Source organism: Monodelphis domestica, chromosome 6, assembly GCF_027887165.1.
Source record: "Monodelphis domestica isolate mMonDom1 chromosome 6, mMonDom1.pri, whole genome shotgun sequence".
Lineage (NCBI taxonomy): Eukaryota > Metazoa > Chordata > Mammalia > Didelphimorphia > Didelphidae > Monodelphis > Monodelphis domestica.
In genome coordinates this window covers 54,657,751-54,684,024 of record NC_077232.1, presented here as the reverse complement: position 1 = coordinate 54,684,024, position 26,274 = coordinate 54,657,751, and the positions used below count along the sequence as shown (strand labels likewise).

Genomic DNA, 26,274 nt, shown 5'->3' with positions numbered 1-26,274 from the left:
TTCAAAAAACATTATCAAGAGATTGGTTACTGGGTAATGATTTTTCCCCAAAAAAGATTCTGAAATGTATTTGTTCTGAACTAATTAGCTATAGTAATTGAATTACATATTTTCCAAGTACTAAACGATTTCTTTATATTTTCTTTTCTGATTCTCACAACTGATTAGTAAAAAGATTCATGTCCCCATTTTACAAATGAAAACAATGACACTAAGAAAAGGAAATTGACATATGGCAAATAATCCTGCTCATTGTATCATTGCCGGAACCCCAACCCATTATTATTCTAAGTACAATATCAGTATTATTATTGGTAATATTAATGATAGTCAACAGTTCAATAACCTTGTAAAGTTAAAAAAGTAAAAATATAATTATCTTATTTAAGAGATAAATTCATGTGCCTATCTTTTAAGAGTAAGCATTCTACAAAAGTTTCAACTTAAGCCAATGATGTTAGAGTAAACTTGATTTGGTTACAGAGGTTGAAATGATTACAACTTTTTGAGCTTGATTGTTATTTCTATCATTTTTCTCTTATGAGACTCATTTTTCTCTATTATTAAAAGGACTGTATTTGATCAACTCTAAAGACTTCCAGCTCTAAAATTCTAACATTCTGTGACTTCATAGCAAATCAGAACACTATTAGGCAACTCCAGCACTCTTTTGCATGATTTCTTTATTTATGTAACTACATCCTAAAATTTGCTTTTGAATATAAACATTTTTGGTGATTACCGAGGGCATTTTGGAGATATGGTATCATAAAAGTTAGAATTCAAGTCCCAGTTTTGCTACTAGCTTTGTGACTTTAGACAAGTTATTTCCCATCTTTGATACCATGAGGGCTATGACACAATGAAAGATTTGCATTGTACTAAAATGCCCTGGTTGGTTTTGTAAATCAAATTTGAGAATGAATTTAATGTTCTGGCCCATTTTTAATGTTTTTTTTTAATTTTACATAACTTTCATTTACTAATATGTCCCTCTACCCTACCTTACCTGCCCTACATAGAGGTCTTATTCTTGTAACAGTTTTTTAAAAGAGAAAAGCCAAGAAAAACAGATCAGCAAAACTAACCAATTTGGGAAGTTGTAGATTTAGAGATGGAAGATATCTCTGAGGTCATATAGACTAAAATTCTCTTTTTACAGATGAGGAAAGTGAAGCCCAGAGAAGTACAAGTTATATATTTACCTTGTTTCAGAGTAGAGGGGCAGCTAGGTGGTACAGTGGTAGAGTGCCTCAAGTGAGGAAGTCCTAAATCCAGAGATAGCGTCAGACATTTGCTAGCTGTGTATCCTTGTGAAAAATGCCTAACTTCATTTGCCTCAGTTTGTTCATCTGTAAAATGAGCTGAAGGGCAATCCACTCTAGTATCTTTGCCAAGACAATCCAAAATGGGGATAGAAAGAGTCAAACATAACTGCAACAACAACAAAAAAATCCAAATTTCAAACCTTAATCCCTTGACATCTAATCAAGAATACTTTTAATCAAGCCCCACTGCTCCTCAAAGTCTGATGGTATATGTAATGTTTGATATTTATATACACTGACCTGAGCTAAGAAGAGAGAATAATACATTTTTCTTCTTTAGGAAAAAGCATGATTATAATTATAGCAACTAGGTTGTTATTTATTTTAATCCTTTCCATTTACATTTTCATAGTAATTATTCATATTGTTTACCTGCTTCTGATCTTTCACTTGGGATAAGTTCACATAAGTCTTCCCAAACTTCTCTGTAGTCTTCCTATTTATCATTTCTTAGAGCCATAATATATTGTATTTTTCAAACATGGGGAACTGACCTCACTTCCATTTCTGTGCTAACAAACACGCTTTTAGATCATAAGTGATGGCTATAGAGATATTAGTGATGGTGATGATGATGACGATGACGACGATGATGATGTACAAGGTGTTAGCTCAACGATCACCCATTGCTGTATTCTGAGAATGAGCCCACATGGGCATGAAATAAACCACAATGATTGTTTTATTATGGCCAGATGCAGCCGATGTGAGAATGTGCTCTTTAGGGCTCTTGACGGCAGAAGTCCAGGAAAACAGACCTCATTTGGAGTTAGTCTTCTCCATCCTGAGGCAAGACAGGAAATCAGATCATTTGATAATTGCTTTACTTAGTTGGGAAACAGGCTGGGCAGTTTTCCAAGGCAGAGCCAGTGGTAATAACACAGTCCAGCACCAGCCCCTACCCAGGTTTCTCTATTCTCACCCTCCACAGGTTGCCACAGGAATAGCAAGTGCCCTGGTGCTGCTGCTGTCCAGCAAACGCCAATCTTCCCCCTCTGTGCTGCATGACAGTTCACCCTATGGAGCTCATAATCATTCTATTTCAAAAGCAAGCCCCTTCCAATGCATCTCAATGGGGCAAAAATCCTTTGCTTATGAGGAATAGCTTGGTGGAATGGGCTATTATAATGGTCACATAATAAGAAATGAGTTGGTCACCATCTGTTCCACCTTCCAATTACCAAACTAAATGGAAATCACATGGTTGCAGCATGTGAAATTCTAGATAATACATGGAGCTCATTGTGCCTTATGAATGTTATGTTTTGTATTTCGCATGGAGATTTATTTGGGGGGAAAGTTCACTCCCATCCTATTAGTAACTTTATGATAAGAAAATTGTAATCCAGAGTAGAAGTGGATTTGCTGTCTATGAAATCCATTGTATAGCAAAGCACATGGGCATTTCTACTTTTTTTCCTTAATCTCCTCCCCTGAATAGGAGGAAGAGAGAAAGCTGATCACATTTTGGAAACAAGTAGTGTTTTCAACAAACCTGGAGCTGCACCTTTCTGTAAAAGCCCATCTTTGTCACACTAATATTCTCCTGAAGTTGCTCTTTGGTTGAAAGCAAGCAATCCATCAAAAAACATATGTGGAGTCACTATCTCAGAAGAATCTCAATTACAGAGGACCAAAAGCAGTGGAAAAAACATATTGGGGGTGTAATCAGACTACAGTATATGGCTAACAATGGCATGTGCTTAAGTAGTGGCTTAAAATACTTTATCAATTGTTTCTAGGACCAGAAAAGGAGATGAGATAATAATGTAGCAAGAGGTTGGGAGAATAAATGAACACACTAAATATTGGGCTCATATCCACTAAATATTAAAAGATATAGAGGGTGGTTTCTAGTATGATGGGCAGATTCCTTACAAAATTTTTGGGGAAAATAAAGAAGAGAATGGTATAAGTTGAAGTCCAGTGAACCAGCTGTTAGCTATACCATTAGTACCACAACCACTATTTCTGCTACTATTATTAATTCTACTAGCTATTATTTATATAGTATGATGCCTGGCACATAGTAAGTGCTAAGTACCTTAAAATTACTATTTTATTTGATCCTCATAACAGACCTGGGATGTAGATATCATTATTATTCCTGTTTTATTTTTCAGCTGAGAAAACTGAGGCAGATAGAGGTAAAGCGACTTATTCAGGTTCACAAAGATAGTGTCTAATGCTAAGTTTAAACTCAGGTCTTCCTGACTTCAGGCTTAGCACTGAACCACTTAACCTGCTCAGTGATAGAAGGAGTGACTATACTGACAACTTAATAGCCATGGATATACTGAAATAAACTGGTTTTCCATAGTCCTATGTTTTGAATTTGTGTTTGTTTTTCTTTTGTTTGATAATTACTTATCCTTGTGTTCTGATTAAACATGAAATTTCAAACTAAAAAATTACTCAATTTCAAACTAAAAAAAATCTCCTCCCTTATCTCCAATGGAAGCCTTTAAAGTGGAACTATAGGATATTGTAGCAAAAGGAAAAAAAAATTAGACCACAGAGCCCTTGGCTCCAATAATCCCTTTCTTATCTCATGCTACAGTAAGTAAAGCAATAATCAGGTAATATGAAATCAAATCTGCTGCTAACATGTTATATGACCTTTTGACTAGTGACTTAACCTTTGTGATCTTCAATTATATTATCTGTAAGATCAAGGTTTTGATGAAAATGTTCTTCAAAGTTCCCTTCAGATTTAAAAATCTATTAATATCTTGATGAGTTTATCAATCATTTGAGCATATCTTGTAGGAATAGATTTAATTGGGTGAAAAAAGATAGAAATAACATTAAACCTATTAGAAATGATAAAAAGTATCTGGCTCTTGCATTTATATTTGTGTGTTTTCAGTACATTAGTTAAAAGCCAAATTCTATTCTTGGAAAAAGAAGATGCCTAGTATAATTTATGATAAGTAAAATTTATTTTTACTAATTTAATGAGCAGAGTTTTGAAAGTATCTTTGAAATACAGTAAATGTGAGACTGATGCACACTATATTAATATATTCTGGATTTATGAATTTGTCAATGTGATGACCCACTCTATCTCAAGGGATATCACTAATTAATTTTCTCCAAATATCTGTTAGCTCTAATTTTTCTAATATTTCATTCACTTCACTTCTTCCTTATTTATTTTTTCGTTTGAGTTATCTAGTTCTGATAGGAGAAGGTTAAGATTTCCTACTAGTATAGTCTTATTATCTATTTTATCCTTAAGTTCCTTTAGTTTTTCCTTTAGAAATATGACTGCTATACCATTTGATGCATATATGTTGAGTATTGATATTTCCTCATTATTTATATTGCCTTTCATCAAGATATAATTACCTTCCTTATCTCTTTTAATCAGATTTATTTTTGCTTTAGCTTTGTCAGAGATTATAATTGTTACTCCTGCCTTCTTTGTCTCAGTTGTAGCCCAGTAAATTCTGTTCCACCCTCTTACTTTTACCTTGTGTATATCTACCTGCCTCAAGTGTGTTTCTTGTAGAAAACATGGCAGGATTCTGGTTTTTAATCCATTCTGCTATCAGTTTCCTTTTTATTGCTGAGTTCATCTCATTCAGATTCACAGTTATGATTACTATTTGGATATTTTCCTCCATTTTGACTTCCTCCTTAGGTTTTGCCTTTTCTCTTATCCCTCTTACTCTCCCTTCCAAATTTTTATTTTTAGTCAGTTCCCCCCTTTTCCCTTTCCTAATATTACTACCCATCCCAGCTCCTCCCCTCTTATTGATTCCCCTCTGTCTTTTTAAACTACCCCTCAACTCCACCCTCCTTTGTATTGCTTCCCTCCCCACAAGTTTGTTGATTACCTTTCTACTTCTCTGGCATCAGACATTTCGCTACTCCAATGGATCTGATTGTTCTTCCCTCTTTGAGTCAATTTCAAATCACCTGTCTCCAACCTCTTTCACCCTTCCATTGTATTGGCCATCTTCCCCCCTCCCTCCATTTGATTTTTTATGAAATATAAATTTACCCTATTTTGTCTCTTTACACATTTCTCATAATATTATCCTCTTTTTTACCCCTAGTTACACACACACACACACACACACACACACACACACACACATATATATAATTAAATAACCGACCATACTTTCCCCTCCAAGAATATCATCAATTTTGTTGGGTAGTTGTTTCTTTGTTATAGACCTAGTTCCCTTGATTTTCAGAATATCCTATTCCATGCCTTGTGGATGCAGCCAGGTCCTGTGTTATCCTGACTGTGGTTTCATGGTATCTGAATGATTTCTTCTTAGCAGCCTCTAATATTTTTCCTTAATCTGGAAGTTCTTTAATTTGGCTATAACATTCTTGAGTGTTGTCAATTGAGAATTAAATGCAGGAGATGATATGTGCATTCTTTCAATTTCTCCTTTTCCTTCTTGTTCAAGAATGTTGGGGCAGTTTTCTTAAATAATTTCCTGTAGAATGATGTCCAGGCTTTTTTTTTTTGTCTTGATCTTCCAGTATTTAATAATTCTTTAAATTCTCTCTCTTGGATGTACTTTCCAGGTCTGTAGTTTTGTCAATGAGGTTTCATATTGTCCTCAATTTGTTTCATTCTTTTTTTTTTATTTTATAGAATCTTGCTGCCTTGAGAAGTCATTTACTTCTAGTTTTTGGATTCTAATTTTTAAAGATTGAATTTCATCTCTGGATTTTTGGTCATCCTTCTCCTTTGGGTCTGATTTTCTTTGTAGATCATCTTTCTCTTTGCCTTGTTTTCAAGCTTTTCTTGTTTTAGCTCATGAGCCTCTGTTTCCATATGACTTATTTTGCTTTTTAAGTTCTTTTCCCAATTGTCTTCAGCCTCTCTTGTTTTTTGAATTGTGTTTTGAGTTCTTCCAAAGTCCTGTGTCCAATTTGCTGGAATTTCTGTATTTTTGCTTGGTATTCCTTGGTCTTCATCTGTTCCATTTACTCTTTGTTCATTACCTGGATAGAAGCTATGGATTGTAATTTCTTTTTTTTTCCTGTTATTTATTCATATTTTTCCTTCTTTCCCCCCTGTGATTTGCTGTAATCCTGATCCTCTGATTATTTGCTGGATCTATGGGTTTGGGTTATTCTGTCCTGAAGGGGCTTCTTCTCCACTCTGCTGACTGACTAGATTAGGCTGATGTATTTTTACAGAGATCTGAAATCAGATCTACCCTAGCTGGCAGCAGAAGCTGAAGTTATAGGTAAAGGGGTGGAGGCTGAAGGGAGCTGGACTTCCCACCTTGTTATCAAGGTATTTTGAAGTGACTGCAGCCTTATGCTAGAGGGCTTAGTCAGCAAGACTCTCAGTGCAGTCAGTGCAGGAAGGGTGTTAGAAATAGAACTTCATTGCCCTCTGAAGGCTTCTTTTCTGCCCTATTGATAAGATTAAACCATGGCAGAGCTTATCTGGGGAGCTGGAGTTTCCCCAATGCCAAAATCTCAAGAAGTGGGGTGCGCCAAGATGGAGAGTTTTGGCTGGAACTGGCTTCTCTCTTGACGCTTCTCCTCCAGCTGCCTCCTTGCCAACTGTGGTCAGTACCCTGAGCCTGGCACAGCTGTGCCAGCAAGGCACTCCCTCTGGGCCCTCACCCCAAGATTCCAGCTACCACTGGAGACTCAGCATAGTAGGTGAGGGAGGCATCCTGGGATCTTCCTTCTTCCTTTTCCTTAAACCCAAGAGTTCAAGAATTCAGGCTTTTACTGGTGTACCTTTTAAGTTGAATCCAACTAGAGGGTCCCCCAGCTCTTACCTGTTGTTAGATTTGGTTTTCTGTCCCCTAGAAGCACTCCATTTTTGATTGGTATGGAAGGGTTTTCACGGAGGTCTGGACTTTTGCTGCGTCTAAGTGGCCCTCTTGACTCCACCTATTTCCTTCCATTTTTAAAGAACATTATTCTAAGAAAGTTTCATCAGCTGGCCAGACATGTACATAACACAAGCAAAAAGTGTGAGAATACTTGCACTATGGGCACAGATTGGTCTACAATTAGTTGTCTTAGAAGGTTGCCTGAAGCTTAGAGATATTAAATTGTTTGCCCTCATTGTGTCACCAATACTGAGTTTGAGATAAAGGTCTTCTGGTCAAGTCTAAAGTCTCCAACTACGACACAATTCTATTAGATGGGGCTAAGGACGCCACTGTGTGCAAAAGGCTACATGCAAATCATAGTGACCAAGGAAATTCTATGAACTTTATACATTTTATAAGGCCATAGTTGCTGTTGTTCAGTCATTTCAGTTTGTGACTCTTTGTGATACCATTTGGAACTTTTCTTGGCAAATATACTGGAGTTATTGGTCATTTCCTTCTACAGCTATGAGAATTTACCTTCTCATATACTGTATGAATTCCTAGATATTAGGGATAACTACTGTATATTCCTCTGTCCTGGATCTGGGTCAGAAATAGCCTCTAGTCTACTATTTTTTGCATTTTCTTTGTCCTTGATCATACCAAAAAATGCCTTCTTTTGTTTGTTTGGGGTTTTTTTTAATACAATTTGGCTAATAAATTAAGGAGACAAGGGTTCTTTTCCTACAGACATGACTCTCCACCTGTCAGTTTGGGGAAGGGTTGAGGGTCTTGTGGACCACCACTTACTTAGCTAATACAAATTAAACGTCTTGGGATGATCAAGGGAGAGGATGAATAATGAGCTCCTAAAAATTATTTATCAGTTTGCCTGACCCAGCTCAGATCATCTCTGGTCATGAGAAATAACCATGGAGACCTATATCTCTTAATGTGTTATGAGGTTGGCCTAACCAATAAACCCAATATATTAAACTTATATTTTAACCCCAAAATCAGTGTCTCCAGATAATTTTAATCATAATACAGATCAGTATCTAAAATATAATTAAAAAATAATATCTATAATCATTAAAAATCTTATAAATTAAACATTTTAAATATATTTAATTTTAAAATAATAATTTTAAAATAATTTAATTTTTAAAGTATAAAAATAGTTTTACTGATGAGAAAACTGAGGCAAGAAAGATTAAGTGTCTTTCCCAGGGTCATATAACTGGTAAGTATCTAAGACCAAATATGAACTCAGGTCTTCCTGACTTGAGCCCTGGAGGTCCCATTGTATAACTAGCTTTCTTTTTAAGTACACAGGGGACTCAACTGAGCTACAAAATAATTTCAAGCCAGAATAAGACCACAGAGAAAATAACTAGAATCTTATCCTTCATTCATGGCCCATATTGGAGATTTAAAATTTTCCTTCCATCTTAAATGAAAATCAACCCCATGCATTCCCAACATGCTTTGTTTCTTAATGGCACTGCTGCTAAATCTACATAGAATTATCAGTAACTAAATTGTCAGTCCTCACCTCCTAGTTTGTCAGCAAAGTGGTATGCTTTGACTGCCTGACAATATCTGAACAATAGAACATTCTCTCTATACTGAAGCAAATTTGTTTTGAGTGTTAAGATAAGTCAATAAATCCGATTATATTTTCAGTTGGCCCTTGGGATAATGGAGTGGTGTTGTTTCTTTGTTTTTTTGGAATGTCCCTGAGCCCCTAGCTTCAGGGACTAATCATCAGCTCCTCAGTAAATAAGCCAGTTGACTATTACCAACCAGCTAGTTGGATTTGGAATGTCTTGTCTTAGAATGGGATGTGGAGAGGTTATACGATGCTCATGATAAGGCAGTATCTACACACTATCAAAATATCTGGGCAATTTTTTACATATTTTGGCTCTTGTAGACAAAACAAATGAGAACCCCAAAGGTTTGTTTTGTTTTACAGTTTTTAAGTATTTATAATCATGCTGAGTAGCCAGAAATCAAGACAGATTTAGGGGACAGATATTCAGAGAGTGAAATATAATACCAGTTATCCTTTTTCCAATTGCCATAATCTGAGTCAGGAACTTCCTTACCATTCTTTAATTTCCATATCCCCTGAATCCTACATTTCCCCTTTCACCCTGGCCCCTTCTTTGGAGGAAATTTATCTCATTTTTGTAAGAAATGACTCTGAAAATTATTAGCTGAGCAAGCAGGTTTTCTCAAGGCTTTCAGAGTAAGATCTTTCACAGTAGGAACTCTGCCATTTCACAGTCAGAATGCTCATATAGAATTCTTTGAATTTGAAAATTCCCTTCCTTTAGGTTCTCTGGACCTCAGATCTCCATCCTCAACTGGCCAGCTGTGTATGTTGATGTTTCTCTCCTAGGACTAGCCCATTCCATATTGACACAAGAGAAATATGTCTTTTCATCTTATTCCTTGTTGATTGGGAACGAGTGGGTAGGAATTTCTCCAGTCTGATGACAGGAATTCAATCAATTAATTCAATCATCTTGTAGTAGTGGAGGTGAAAAGTGAATTCATTCTCGTCCTGGGAGATGACCATTGTAAAGGTGTGGAGATGAGTGAGGGAGGATATTAGAGAGAAACAGCAAGTAGACCAGGATGGCTGTAACTCAGAGAGCTTAGAAGCAATAATGGGTAAGGAGGAAGGGAAGAAGCATTTACTAAGTGTGTTAGTATTTGTGCCAGTCCATGTGCTAAGTGCTTTATAGGTATTATCTCATTTAAACCTCATAACAATCCTATGAAGTACAGTTGAAAAAAAATGAAGCAGGAACTGGTTAAATTACTTGTTCAGTGTCTTGCAGCTAATGTGTCTGAGGTTAGATGTGAACTCAGATTACCCTGATCCCAAGCCCAGTGTTCTATCCACTGGACCACTTAGCTAAAGACTAAGGAGTCTAGTAAAGGGCTTTAATTGCCAAACTAAGAAGTTTACAATTTGATCCTAGAGGAAATAGGGAACCATGGTAATTTCTTGAGCAGGGAGATGGTATGATCAGATTAGCATTTTTACAGCCCTCATCATCTGTCTTATGAGCAATATTAAGCATAAGTTCCAAGGACTAGGCAATTAGGGTTAAGTTATTTGCCCAGAGTCACATAGCTAGGAAGCATCTGAGGCCATATTTGAACTCACGTCCTCTCATCTCCAAGTCTGTCTCTCTACCCACTGAACTATCTAAGCTTCCCCCAAATTTCATTTTTGCAAAATCCTTATGGCAATTAGAGTATTTCTTGAAGATAGACTCTTTGCCTCAAATCTATGCTAGGTAGGAAGTCTATAGGAATTATTGCCCCTTCCTCCTGATGAAAGTTTACACTGGGCTCCTGGCTGTTTCATTGAAGAGGAATGGTTATATTATGTACATAATAAATGATATGGAGAGGGAAAGGACAAGATTTGTAAATGATTGGATATAATGATGAGGAAGAGCAAGGAGCTGAGGATGGCACTGGGGTCCTGGCTACTTTGTTTGCTACATTGCCACAAAGACAGCATTTTGCCATTTAATAAAACCAATGCTTATTTAATTACCTCCTGAAGCCCTTCCTGTTAGTGTCAGCAGCTTGAGGCCATTGTAAATGATGACTGTTTACAACTCAAACAGAGAAACCCCAGGAACTCAGGGATGCAGATATGGCAGGCTATAAATAATCTGGCATGTGCCCTAGCTAGAGGAATGTTTATATAGACCTGCCACTGACTTATTCTGGATATAATAAGAATGACACTGTCTAATCAGACAGCAGCTCAAAATTTAAAGCAGTATTGCATATTGAAGTTGAAAGTGGAGTATATATTGTAAAGATAGAAAACTTGGATTTCATTTTCCAGACTTTCTACCTATTGAGAAATGAGAGGGAAAGAACAAGTTTTTATTAAGTGCCTGTTATAGGCCAGGTACTGTGTGAAGTGCTTTAGAAATATTATTTCATTGATCCTTGCAACAATCCTAGGAGATAAGTGCTTTTACCACCTGCAGTTTACATTTGAGCAACCTGAGGCAGACAGAGGTTAAATCACTTACCTAAGGCCACATACCTAGTGTGTTAGGCTATCACCTCAAGTTATCCTGATTGAACTAGAACTATATTCACTGAGCTACTAATTATTATCAGTATGATATTAGTCAAGTCATTGATTTTCTCAGGACCTTAATTTTCTCAACTGTAAAATGAAGACAATGGAGTAGATGACCCCTAGTTTCTTCTCTCTCTAAATTCTCTGATTATATCTTGCTTGTGATAAGAATGTTTAATTCTTAGTTTTATTGGGTATTTCTTTTTTATTATTTTATTTATTAGCTAATTTAGAATATTTTTCCATGGTTATAAGATTCATGTTCTTTTCCTCCCTCTTACCCCCTCCCATTGCTGATGCACAATTCCTCTGGGTGTTACATGTGTCTTTGATCAAGACCCATTTCCATATTATTGATATTTTCACTGGGGTGATTTTTAGAGTCTACATCCCCAGCCACATCCCCATCAACCCATGTGATCAAGCAGTTGTTTTTCTTCTGTTTCTATTCCCACAGTTCTTTCTCTAAATGTGGATAGTGTTCTTTCTCATAAGTCCCTTTGAGTTGTTCTGGATCATTGCATTGCTACTAGTAGAGAAGTCCCTTATTGATTATTTCACACTGAAAATAAAATGACATATCTTAAAGGATGTATTGAGGATCATAGGGGCTTGGTTTAGAACTATAAGTAGATCTAAGAGGTGATGAAGGTCCTCTGGATGCAAATCCAACACTCTTACCACCATGACACAGGTGTTTTAATAGAGTTTTAAGTGTGAATTGGTATAGATAACCAATGGAGTCATTTCTATCTTGGACATACATAACTTCAATTAGATTATTTCAAGGGGTGTCAATCCTACATGGTCTTACAGTTGGCCAACATCCCCATCCTATATATAGATGTCTGCTTTCTTCTGAATCAAGTGCCCATCTAAATGCCATGATTCTTATCTCTGTTCCCAAGAAAGTGGAGATCCAGTGAGGAGAACCTTAGATACTGTAGTAGATACCACTATTAGGAGAATTATGGTAATAGGAAATGCTAGAGCCAAAACACCAGGAAGCCAACTAGGGGAAAATACTGGATCTTGCACTCCTCCCGCCCTACCCTACTTCCTGTTCCCTTTTCAACTGTCTTGAAGTTCTTCTCAGAAATGGTAAGTTTGAAGGTTTCCATTAATAACTAATTCCCACAATCAAATCTTTTAACTAAGAGGTCTTTTATTCTTTTGGGTAGAGGAGGTAGGGAGAGGGTAGAGGTGAGAGGAAAAGGGTGTCTCCCTATATTTTCTAAGTTATCCCTGTTGATTGAAGAGTTCAAGATATATTCAAATCCAGGAAATAACATTATCTTTCCCTAAGGGGAGGTGACAGCAAAGGCTGATGGGTTTCTTCTGAGCTAAACTCAAAAGTCTTCTCAGCACTCAGACATAGAGATAATCAATGACCAAGGAGAGATTTTCTTCCACCTTCTCTTTCCAACAGTCAGAGAAGGAAGTGAAGTTCAGGCAGCCGGGTTTCCCTAACTGCTCCCTTCAAGATTCCATTGGAACTCTGTCTCCATCTCAATTGATTGGCATTTTACCAAGTTCCAAGCCTCTTAATTTTCTGCAGATCCATTGTCACTTCTCAAAATCCTAGTTAACAATAGGTAATCAGGAGGCTAGTTAACGCTTATCAAATTGTCTAGCATTGCCTCTGAGGAATGACTAGAGGTCTGTCTGGGAGTGTAGTTCTGAGGTCCTCCTTACTCAAATAATGAGAACAGGAGAGAAGCAACCCCTTTCCACATAATGAGCATAGAAAACCTCATTTCTAAATCAGACTCAAAGCTTAATAGATCTGACTTTCTGGGAGCATTTTCACACTGTGTGAGAGATTGGGCTAGTGTTTTGGGGTCCTTAGTTTGGGTCTCAGTAACCCACAATATCTACCATTTATTAAAAAGACCTCACACTATAATATTCCATGTCATGCCATACCAAAACATGCCATTCTAAAACACACCAGAAAGTATCACATCAGAACATATTTCTGCATGTAGATCAGTATGTATATGTATGTATATATATGCACATACATAAAATCCATCTATATGAGAATAAACCTATGCAAATAGCATCCCACCAGTCTTAGCATAGTTTTATAGTTTACATGTATGTGTACATTTTTTACCAATACACTTACTTTTTGAAGAATCCTAAAGCTTTTTTGTATCGTGGGCCCTTTTGGAAATCTGATGAAGCCAATGGACCTCCATCTCAGAATAATGATTTCTAAGTGAATAAAATAAAATAGATAGCATTACAGGGAAAATGAATTATATTAAAATGCACTTTTCAAAATACTCTAAATCACTTCACAGACTCCAGGTCAAAAAACAACTAAATCTATATAGAAACGCATATACTTATGTACAAAAGTGTACATGCAGATATACGTATGTGAATACATTCATACATGTATAAGCATAAATTGGTATATGCCTATACATGACTATATTCATAAATGTATAAATATCCCTTTCATGTTGTGGGGTTAAGAACATGGTACCACCACAATCTGGAAAATCTACATACATTTTTTAGCCTTTGCCATACCAAAGATGATATATCAGTTTTTCTTCTTTTTCTTTTATGGTTATTTACACTACCTTATAAGAAAGTTTGGGTTAAGTATTTGATCATGGTCTTGATGTTAACATTCCCAGCTTTTGTGTGTCATCTGTTGGCTTTTGGGTTTTTTTTTTTAACAAACTGTTTCTTTATACTTATTCTAACTTTAAAAAATGTTGGGGATATTTGTGGAATTAAAAGATAAAATATGTCTATATCATACAATACTAAATATGTTTTTATGTATTTCTGAGTTCCTAAACTTTTTCTGTGTTGTCTGCTGACCTTTACATGTCATCTGAGGCTTCTGGAAAACTTCTCCAAAATTCTAATTTAATTTCTTTTGTTGACTTGTGAGATATTGAAACTATGATGGAGAAAGTTGCATTGTGAAATAGAAGTCTTTATATATGTAAACAAATGCATTCATACAAGTTTAAACATGTATATATACATGTGTTTACAAATCAAAACATGACTTTGCATGAGTTCATAAATATGTATGTATATTCTCAAATAAATGTGTATATTCTGATATAAACTGGGTTTATACATGCATATGTATACATATCTTTATATTCACATATATGTGTACATGCATAGATATGCTCTGATATAATGAGTTCTCTTATGTTTTAGTATGTATAATATGCTGTGGCATGTTCTAGTATGGTATGGTATGATCTGAAGACTTGAGAAAGGTTTATCTCCGCTAAAATTTTTTTGTGTGATCTCTGGACAAGTCATCTAAAAAACAAACAAACATACATACCCCAAATAATTGGGAAATTAGACAAAGTGGCCAAGATATACGAGAACTGATAGAAAATTGAAGCTGGCAGAATTGAAGGAAAATCATACATAATTCTTTTCTTTATCTTCCTTTAAATTCTCCCCAAGTACTTGTTAGTGTAGTTCCCAAGGTGTTCAAGTAACTAACACCATGAATTGCAGAACAGTCACCAATCTGCCTTGTAGAGGGAATACCTTAACAGGAATTTACTATGCAAACGACATAACGATTCTAGAGGATGCATACGAACATACATGCACATATGACACTTTAGCTACTTGAGCACTTCAGGAAGAGTGGGAGCTTTAAGGAAAACTCCAGCTGCTCCATTTCTAGATGGGATTTTTATACCCAGATCTGGTGCCACCAGATATGTTTCCACAAAGGAAAAAGAAAAAAGAAAATCTCTCAGATGGCAGAAATTAATACATGATTCATTTTGGAGATGAGTTGCTACATTTCACAAGTCTATTTATCAGGCATACAGCTTGCTAGCACTCTGTGACCCTTCTAAAATAATCGTGTCTCATAGTCATGAAACTCTGAAGACCTATTACAAATAAATGAAGAGAGAGAAGCACTTTGAATCAAATGCCTGCAATAAAAAAGAAACTCTTTCCAAATCTAATTAAAGACTAAATCAAAATGCTAACTTGGCAGGTGAATAAGATGTGGATACCCCACCTCACAGTGCTGACATCCAGTTACCACAGGACATTACATACCATGTAACTTAAATAATAAATAGTAGAGGCATAGGGTCATTCAAGGAAAGTTATTCTCTGTCTTACTGGACAGGAGGCTCACATTACTTTAATTGCATTTATTAGCTGTGGTTCATATCTCCAGATGATAAAAGGATTTTATATTTTCATTAACAAATGCATAAAAGAAAATCCATTAGTGCCTTAATCTTCCCACACTCACAGTGCATTGAGCAATTCTTTTCAATTTTCATATGGTTTCAAAACGAGCTTGTTGTATTAATCCCCATTGAAATTGGGTCATGATCTTTCTATAGGGAAATCCATGGTCCATTTGATTAAATTCGGTACATTTGAGACAGTGCCTCTAAGACAACTGCCGCCTTCCTTCTCCAAGAAGCTGTAGGAAGACAGTCACACTAATACTCTGTGTTTGGAGCTGTCAAATAGTTTAACTCTTCTGGGGAAAAACAACAACAACAAAAACTCCTGGAATTATTCTAGAAAAAGTCACTAAACTTTTCCCAAAGATTCCACTGCTGAATTGATATTCCAAAATTTCAGAGGCAGAAGAAAAGAAATTATATTGATAGCAGTACTTGTGGTAGTAGCAATATATTTAGAATCAAAATGGATGCCCATTTGGCTAGGGAATGGTTCTATAACTGAGGATCTTATGCCCTTAAAAGTAATACACAGCTATAAAGAAATAAGAAAGAGATGGGAATTCTAGTATGTGATATAAAGCAAGGCAATCAGAACCCAGAGAATGTTCTACATGATGACTACAAAAATACAATGACAATCCTAAAAGGCTATAGGATACAGATCAATTGGAATTATGTCTATTGGTCCAGACTTGCACAATTTCCATATCCCTGAAATATCATACTGGTCAGGGCTTGGTGGTATGTCAATGTTTTATCTATTTTTGTTTCATTTTAAAGGAGTTTACTAATTCTAAAATTAAGGAGAGAAGAGAATATAATAGATAGAAGGCTGCTCTGGAAGTTAGGAAGATTAGGAATCAGTTCTCACCTCTGACACATACTAGCTGTAAGACATTAGACAAGTCACAACTTCTCAGTCTTCTCTGGTAACTAAGGCTCAAGTTTCCTCACTGGAAATTACTCAGTTATGAAATCATGGGTATTGTGGATTTTAAAGTGTTTTGTGGCTAGAACTGGATCCCCCAGCATGCCCCAGGGGTCCCTCCACCTCCCTTCCTGGCCTGGGATTGGTCTTGAATGGACCAAACACGTGCTGGGGGAGGGACAACGCCCCTTACTTCCTGGAGTAGGATTGATCTTAAATTAGACCAATCCCATGCTAAGAATGGGCCATGCCCCCTACTTCCAGGCACAGGATTGGCCTATATGAGGACCAATCCCTCTCCTAGAAGGGAATTTTGACTCTTAGAAGATTCAAGGTTTAGGAAGTTAATTTCAGCCTGGGGAAACTCCGGTTTTTCTTACTTTATTAAAGTTAATAAGATAAAAAAAGAGTTTTTCTTATTTTAATTATTTCAATATACTGCAAAAAGGGGAGTACCGCTGTATGTCATCTATTGAGATGGAATAGATTTTGATGATAAGGCTTCTTAGTTACTAGGAAATGGGCTAACATTACAAATGCAGCTTCAGGAAGGTCCAAATGTTCTCTACCTTTATTTAATCTCCAAGACTAGAAGATCCTCTCTCTCTCTTTCCCTTCCCCCCACCTTTTTTTTTTTTAATCATTTCCCCATCTTGATTTCCCTCCTAGGTGCTATGAATTCTAAAGAATGCACTTCACATACTGGTTCCCACAGCCTCTTCTCAGGTGCATTTTTGTGGATAGATATTTTAAATACACATTAGACATGGGTCTTCCAGTCCCCTGGGCACCACAGATAAAATTATTACTGGCTCAATCAAGGATGTGCTGAATGAAGTATTCCCTGGAACAGTATATTTGGTTGTGAGAGGACAGACAGCTCTACTTTAAGCCTGAAGAAGTACAGTTTCAATGAGCCCTCTGCTTATACACTATTTGATTGATTGTAGGTTGTACATGGCAACCTCACAGCCTCAGACTCACTCAATGGTCCTTAACTATAGGAATACTTTGTGTGTGTGTGAGCTTGTTTCAGGAGGAGAGAGAAAGGAGATTGGCATATGAAATAATAAAAGTCCATGGTTCTAAGAAAAAAAAAGGGAGTGTTTGAAGTAGACATTTACCAAATTCTAAAAAGTATTATGTAGTACTGTAATACAGTAAAAGTTTTTAGTTGTTCTGTAGGTAGGTGTTATTTCAGCTTCCAGTTTCCCCACTCTGTGAGTTGGAACACTTGGTTCTGAAAGATTGTAGGGGAATTGTACAAATTGAACAGCTTAGATTACTACTCATTTGGCTATCACCATTCCATTTCTAGACCAGTCTGTACATCTCCCTTGGTCAAATGTCATGAATATCTCTGTCTCTTTTGATAGATAATCACTAACTTTAGCAAAGACCTGATAGATCAATCTCAGGTGGTGATGGGTTTCAGAGATCTAAAGCCATTCCTGAGTTGTGATTCCCTATTTTACTTTTAAATAGATAATGAGAGGACTCCTGGTGGAGAGATGAACCCCTTTCAGTTCACCTATAAAATGAGGATAAGGATACTTCTGCTACTTAAAAAGATCAAATGAGCTAATTTATATAAGGTATGTTGCAAATTTTATAACCCTCTAAAATGCCAACTATCAATATTACTCTTATCAGTAATGGTTAGTATTGATAAACAATAACCATAATTACTGGGTTTTTGAAGAAGCTTCCTACATCATCATCTCTAATTGGGTCAGGAAGTAGATCTGGCTAGCTGAGGTTGAGGGTTTGCACAAGAACTTTGAGCTCACAGATTATGAAGTTTACATATTTTGTCCTGTGCAATTGTAAGAACTCTGTATTGATCACATGAAACAATCCAATAGTTCCAGAACCAGAACTCTTTTACTAACTTATCCTCGGGGCTAGAGATTGTGCCTAAGAATAGTGCACATTTGCTCTGTGGAGTTTCCAGCCAAATAAGAAGTACATCCTATTCCGAGTCTCCCATAAGGGTTCATGTACTACTTCTCTGGACAGATTCCAGGTGAGCATTATTCCTTTCAATTCCCATGGAGAATGAAACAAGGGCCACAATTACTTCTTCCTTAAGAAAGAAGTCCTTAAGAAAGGACTTCTCTTTCTTCCATGCTTTTAATAAGATTGATGAGATAATTATAAATGGCTCATGTGAAATTGAGTTCTCATCTCTCACCATTATCCCTAGTATGAGTTCAAAAGAAAGAACACTTTCATCACTAGAAGAGAGGCTCATCTTTCCTTAATTATAATTGGTGTTCAAAGCTTAAGTACCAATGAGCTATGTCAAGATTGAGGTAGTTAGAAGGCTCAGTGGATAAAATACTGGACCTTGAAACAGGAAGATCTAAGCTCCAATTTGGGATCAGACACTAGTCGTGTGATCTAGGGCAAGTCACCTAACCTCTATTTGCCTTATATCACTGGAGAAATAAATGGCAAGCCATTCTAGTTACCTTTGCCAACAAAGCCCAATGGACAACATTGGCATGCTAAGGTTCACAGGGTTACAGGGTTGGATGCAACTGAATGAACAACCAACAACAATCAAGATACCATGATTAATTAAAGTAAATATAAGAAATTGCTAAAAAAAATGAAGGCACTCTAAGAAAACCTTTCTCCACTCTATAATTGATATCAAAAACATTTACCAAAATGTTGGCATGTTTTATCTCATTCATTTCCCCCTTGAAACAATCTTGTGAGGAAGGTATGATACATATTAGAATCCCTTTTTTGATAGCTGTGGAAACTGAGACTTATAAACCATGAGCTATTTTGTGAATAGTCCCACTGTGACTATTTGTCAAAGATTTGGATATATCCTTCAAGCAACTCTTTAACCCATCTCCAAGAATTAGTGAAACCCAAAAAGGTATATTTGGCTAATTTGTTGCAATATTTTATGTAATAAATAATAACTCTAGAAGGACACAATGAGAAGAAATAGAAATATGCAAAGCATCCCAATAAATTAGTAGTTTAGGGAATTGTGAAGAGAAAGATTTTATGATTCAAAGATCTATGGGATCAGTTGCAAGGCTAGGCAAGTGGGCAAGAGCATAAGGAGATGCAGATAGAAGAGAATGTAAAAGATGCCTTGGGAAAGCAAGTGATCTCTTTTTAAAATTTTATTAATTTAATTTAGAATACTTTTCTATGGTTACATGATTCATATTCTTTCCCTCCCCCCTCCCGTAGACAATGAGCAATTCAACTGGGTTTTATGTGTATCATTGAGTGATTTTATTTCCAAGAAATAATGTGATAAGTTACAAAAGGACCATCTGAGCTTTCTGCTAGTATTCTGATATCTTGATAAGACATCATTCGATCTTGTGCCTCCAAGATATGTACTGACGTAGGTGGTAGGAAGAGCCAGCTAATGTTAGATACGTGACTGCAGTTTTTGAAAGAGAAAAAGGCAGATCAATCTAAGAATCTTGGTAGCTAGGAAAATCACAGTCATGGTAGTTCCCCTGCTTCCTGCCAGCCTCAAATGTGCAGGGTCCAGTTATCATGAGACCTAGAACTTTTGGAGTCGAATCAAGAGGGATGTGGGAATAATAGATGGGATGGTGGAGATGCTTATTTGAGATAAGATGATTCCTTATCTAATCAGGGCTCTTTCACATGAATTATCTGATATGGAACCTATTGGAGTAGTTTCAAATTTGGTGGAGAAGCCAATCTACACACAGTCGTTACCCACTGCCAGAATTATTGAGATTCTGTTGGATTGCCACCATGATCTGGAGAGGAAGGGATTTTGGTTATCCACACTGCACATCCAAGTTGGCTCTCTCCCAAATAGTGGGTGGGAAAAGTTAAGCCTTAAGCCTTCTGAAGTGACAAATGTATGATCCATGCTAACCACACTTTATGCACTTTTCATACCCTAGAATAGATGGGGTTGTGCTAATGGTATTCTCCATTTATTGGATCCTGCAAATACCAATTTTGTGCCTCAACGACTTTTCTTGGCCTTGAATCCTCCTCAAGGCTCCAATATGAATTTGTGGTAATTCCCTTCTTGTCTATACTGTGTTACTTGGGTGGTTTTTCTTGATGATCTTGAAGAGACAGCATAATTTATTGAAAAGAATCCTGAATTTTGAGTCAGAAGACTTGAGTTCAAAACCCTGATTTGCCATTAAGATGAGACCTTGGATAAATGACTTCCACTCCCTAAGTCTCAGTTTCCTTTACAGTTAAACTAAAAAGGGTGAACTAAATTCCTTCTCGGGTCCCTTTTAGTTATGAGTTCCATAACAATTAGATCAACACATATTTGACATTGGGTTATTAAATACACCATTATCTATATCTTCTGATATGATGTAACATGTACCCTCTTTTTTCTGGGCTTGGCCAGATGTCCTGATTTCAATATATAAAAGTAAATTTGACTGCTTTAAGCTTAAGTACTATCCCAGCTGCCTTTGTTCCTATCAGACATAAATAACAACTCTCTGTAGATTCCACTTCGCCAAGTTCAGCCATCATCTGTTGGTTTCTGTGACTGAGACAGAAGAATCAAAACCCTAGATGAATGCTAACAGAAACTCCACCTCACAAACAGGCTTAACTAACATCAATCAGGATAGGAACGAAGAAAAACTGACATTCAAGCTACAACTTACCAAGTCCCCCAACTTAGTTTTTTCCTAGCTGGCATTCATAAATAATTGACCTCCATGATTCCAAATTCTGACATTTTCTCCAACCATATGTACCAGGCATATTGATGTCCTTCCTAAACTGTAGGTCTTAGAAGGGAATATGTTATTCTACATATTGTCTGAGCAGGATAACGTATGCTTTCTTATACCGGGTACTCCAACTTTCTTAATTCAACCTGGAATTCCTTTAATTTTCTTGACTGCCATTGAACTATACTCTACTTTGGACCACCTCTGCCAAATAGTGACATTTTTTGTTCTTTGCTTCCTCATGTTTATATGAGCAAATAAATGACTGCAGAGTCTTGGTTCAAAAGAAGAGCAAAGTGCACCTGAGCTACAGTCTCCCAGAATAGAATGTTACACTTCATATTTAAAAGAAATTTTGGAAGGGAGATATCACTTGAGTCATAAAAAAAGCTTTTTTTTTTAGTTCTATTAGAGAAATCCAAAATGCTCGCTACATCCCACTGATTTAAAGGACATGTGTCTAAGATTTGAAGTCTTATTCCTAAGATTATATTTAGAGCAGAAAGCAACTTCAGAAGTCATTTAGTTCAGTACTATCATTTTACAAATTAAGGAACTAATGTCAAGGGAAATTGTGACCTCAAGGTTACACCACTAGTGAGCGTAATAAGCAGAATTTGAACTTCTGTCATTTTGCTCCCAAACTAGTACTCCTTTCACTATTATATATCATTGAATTATGGTCTTTTTTTGCAAACCCTCAAGCCTTCTGATGCCATCTTAAGAACCCATCTGCTACAGCATGTTTTCTTTAAGGTTTTGTCAATCTTAAGTCCTTGATTATATCAAATGAATTTATTCCTAGCACATTCCTTATTTGCACAGATATTTTTCTGCATTATCCTTTAATATGTATGGTTTCTTCTTCTGCTCCTTGTGCCTAAGAGGTAGCTAGGTGGCTTGGTAGAGAGAGCACAGGGTGTGGAGTGAGGAAGACCTGAATTCAGTCGGACCTCAGATATTTACTAGCTCTGTGATCTGAAGCCAGTTACAACACCTCTGTTTTCCTTAATTCACTGGAGAAAAAGAGTGGTTACCCAGTCTAGTATAATTGCCAAGAAAACCACCCAACAGTCCACAAGGCCATGAAAAGTTGAACAATTGAATGATTAAGCAACTTATTTGTCATCAAGGTTCCAGGGCCAAGCATTCTGAAGTTCTATTAGTAGTATTCCTCTAGCAAAAATAGACACATGCAACCCCATATCAGAAAAAGAAATTGAACAACCCACCAAAGAACTCCCTAAGAAAAAATCCCCAGGTCCAGATGGGTTCACAAATGAATTCTATCAAACATTCAAAGAACTAATCACAATATTATACAAACTATTTGACAAAATAAGCAAAGAAGGAGTTTGACCAAATTCATTTTACAACACAAACATGGTACTGATTCCAAAGCCAGGCAGGTCAAAAACAGAGAAAGAAAACTATAGATCAATCTCCATAATGAATATAGATTCAAAAATCGTCAATAGGATAGTAGCAAAAAGACTCCAGCAAGTCATCACAAGGGTTATTCATTATGACCAGGTAGGATTCATGCCAGGAATCCAAGGATCGTTCAATATTAGGAAAATCATCCACATAATTGACCATACTAACAAGCAAACCAACAAAAATCACATGATTATCTCAATTGATGCAGAAAAAGCCTTTGACAAAATACAACACCCATTCCTATTGAAAACACTAGAAAGTATAGGAATAAAAGGTCCTTTCCTAAGAATAATAAACAGTGTATATCTAAAACCATCAGCTAACATCATCTGCAATTGGGGATAAACTAGGAACCTTCCCAATAAGAGCAGGAGTGAAACAGGGATACCCATTATCACCTCTATTATTTAACATTGTACTAGAAACACTAGCAGTAGCAATTAGAGAAGAAAAAGAAATTGAAGGTATTAAAATTGGCAATGAGGAGACGAAGCTATCACTCTTTGCAGATGACATGATGGTCTACTTAAAGAATCCCAGAGAATCAACCAAAAAGCTAGAGGAAATAATCAACAATTTTAGCAAAGTTGAAGGTTACAAAATAAAGACACAAAAATCATCAGCATTTCTATATATCTCCAACCCATCTCAGCAGCAAGAATGAGAAAGAGAAATTCCTTTTAAAATCACCCTATACAATATAAAATACTTAGGAATCTATCTGCCAAGACAAAGACAGGAACTATATGCACAGAACTACAAAACACTCTCCACACAATTAAAACTAGATCTAAAAAATTGGAGAAACATTAGTTGCTCATGTTTAGGATGAGCTAACATAATAAAAATGACAATCCTGCCCAAATTAATTTACTTATTTAGTGCCATACCCACTGAACTACCAAAAAACTTTTTTACTGAATTAGAAAAAAAATCATAACAAAATTCATTTGGAAGAACAAAAAATCAAGGATATCCAGAGAAATCATGAAAAAAAAATGCAAAGGAAGGAGGACTTGCAGTCCCAGATCTCAAACTATACTATAAAGCAGTGGTCATGAAAGCAATTTGGTACTGGCTAAGAGACAGAAAGGAGAATCAGTGGAATAGACTTGAGGTAAATGATCTAAGCAAGACAGTCTATGATAAGCCCAAAGACCCCAGTTTTGGGGACCAAAACCCACTATTTGATAAAAACTGCAGGGAAAATTGGAAGACAGTATGGGAGAGATTGGGTTTGGATCAACATCCCATACCCTACACCAAGATAAACTCAGAATGGGTGAATGCCCTCAGTATAAAGAGGAAAACGATTAGCAAATTAGGTGGACACAGAATAGTATACTTGTCAGATCTTTGGGAAAGGAAAGACTTTAAAACCAAGCAAGAGTTAGAAAAAAAAACACAAAATATAAAATCAATAATTATTACAAACTAAAAAGTTCTTGTACAAACAAAACAAATGCATCCAAAATTAGAAGAGAAGCAACAAATTGGGAAACAATCTTAATTACAAAAACCTCTGACAAAGTCTAATTACTCAAATTTATAAAGAGCTAATCCAATTGTACAAAAAATCAAGCCATTCTCCAATTGATAAATGGGCAAGGGACATGAATAGGCAATTTTCAGATAAGGAAATCAAAACTATTAATAAGCACAAGAAAAAGTGGTCTAAATCTCTTATAATCAGAGAAATGCAAATCAAAACAACTCTGAGGTATCACCTCACACCTAGCGGATTGGCTAACATGACAGCAAAGGAAAGTAATGAATGCTGGAGGAGTTGTGGCAAAGTAGGGACATTAATGCATTGCTGGTGGAGTTGTGAATTGGTCTAACCATTCTGGAGGGCAATTTGGAACTGTGCCCAAAGGGCACTAAAAGACTGCCCTTTGATCCAGTCATAGCACTGCTGGGTTTATACCCCAAAGAGATAATAAGGAAATAGACTTGTACTAGAATATTCATAGCTGCGCTCTTTGTGGTGGCCAAAAATTGGAAAATGCGGGCATGCCCTTCAATTGGAGAATGGCTGAACAAATTGTGGTATATGTTGGTGATGGAATACTATTGTGCTAAAAGGAATAATAAAGTGGAGGAATTCCATGGAGACTGGAACTCCAGGAAGTGATGCAGAGTGAGAGGAGCAGAACCAGGAAAACATTGTACACAGAGACTGATACACTGTGGTTCAATTGAAGGTAATGGACTTCTCCATTAGTGGCAATGCAGTGATCCTGAAAAACTTGGAGGAATGTAGGAGAAAAAAACACTATCCACATTCAGAGGAAACACTGTGGGAGTAAAAACACAGAAGAGAAACAACTGCTTGAATACATGGTTCAAAGGGACATGGTTGGGGATGTAGACTCTAAATGAACATCCTAGTGCAAACATCAACCACATGGAAATAGGTTCTGATTAAGGACATAAGTAATACCCAATGAAATTGGGCATTTGCTGCTGGAAGAATGGGTGGAGGGAAGGGAGGGAGGGAAATAATGTGATTATTGTAACCAAGGAATAAAGTTCTAAATTGAATAAATAAACTAATTCAAATGGAAAAAAAAATAAAACCCTTATCTTTTAATCCCAGAAAAAAAATAGACACATGACTGAATATATTTATATTTGAAAGGGCCTTCTATATTTTTGTTTTGCTTTCAGGTCTTTTCTAATCTGGTAGTTTGGAGTTACCAAAATGCTAATTTTCCAAGAAAACTAATTAATTGACCCTACATGGGCTCCATATTCAAGCTTACCATTTAATTAAATGTCCACATCAATGGACTCAGCTCCATTATATCTTCTTGACAATCTGAATCAGTTTTTAGAATAGCCTCAAGGTACCATGAAAATTTGAGTTTCAAAAAATACACTGTTAGGTTACTGAGACAAGAAAGGGTATTTACTTATCCTAGGACATCTTTGAATAAGTATTGAAATAAAAAGAGACTTTCTTGTTAAGCCTCTGTTATCCAGAAAATTCAGTGACCCAAAACATCACCCTAAAGTCCTCTAGTTAATTGAACTATTGCTATTCTGTGTTAAGAGGTGCACAGATAATCTACTGGAAATGAGCAATAAAAATGCATGGAGGAAGGTTTTAGTACAGCAGCAATTGCCTACATATTGCAGATTAAAAAAGGATAGATAGTCATAAAGAATCTCTTAAACTGCTTGATAAGGCACTGACCTAAACATTTTTTTCTTCTGTCTGGCCTGTTGAACATCTGACCTTTTTTGATATTGCTAGCTAACATATATTGAGAAACAAATTACCTCACCACATATTTTCAATCTTGGCATTCCTTCAGTTTATTCAGGTTTCAAATATCAGAGACAAAATTCAATAGGGAAAAAAAAGAAGAACAGGGCTTGAAGTTTTAAAAAAAAGAATACATTTGAATCGCCACTGAAATTTATGGCCAGGGCTTTGTTGTTAATCTGTTGTTGTTTAGTCATTTCAGTCATGTCTTACTCTTCATGACTCCATTTCGGGATTTCTTGGCAAGGAAGAAGAATGGCATGCCATTTTCTTTTCTAGCTCATTTTATAGATGCAGAAACTGAGGCAGAGTTAACTAGTAAATGTGTGAAGTCGGATTTGAATTCACAAAGATGAGTCTTCCTAACCCCTAGGCTCAGGACTCTATCCACTGTGCCACCTAGCATCCT

At 36.3% G+C, this 26,274-nt stretch overlaps 1 long non-coding RNA gene across 2 annotated transcripts in view; it reads left to right on the top strand.

Moving 5' to 3' along the window:
- Positions 1–12,222: 12,222 nt before the first annotated feature.
- Positions 12,223–26,274, top strand: part of LOC103093346 (uncharacterized) — a 32,971-nt gene continuing 18,919 nt past the window's right edge. For both annotated transcript variants that reach the window (XR_469396.3, XR_008912770.1), the window contains exons 1-2: positions 12,223–12,371; positions 17,907–18,016. This is a non-coding gene — a long non-coding RNA (uncharacterized LOC103093346). The remainder of the gene's footprint in view (positions 12,372–17,906; positions 18,017–26,274) is intronic.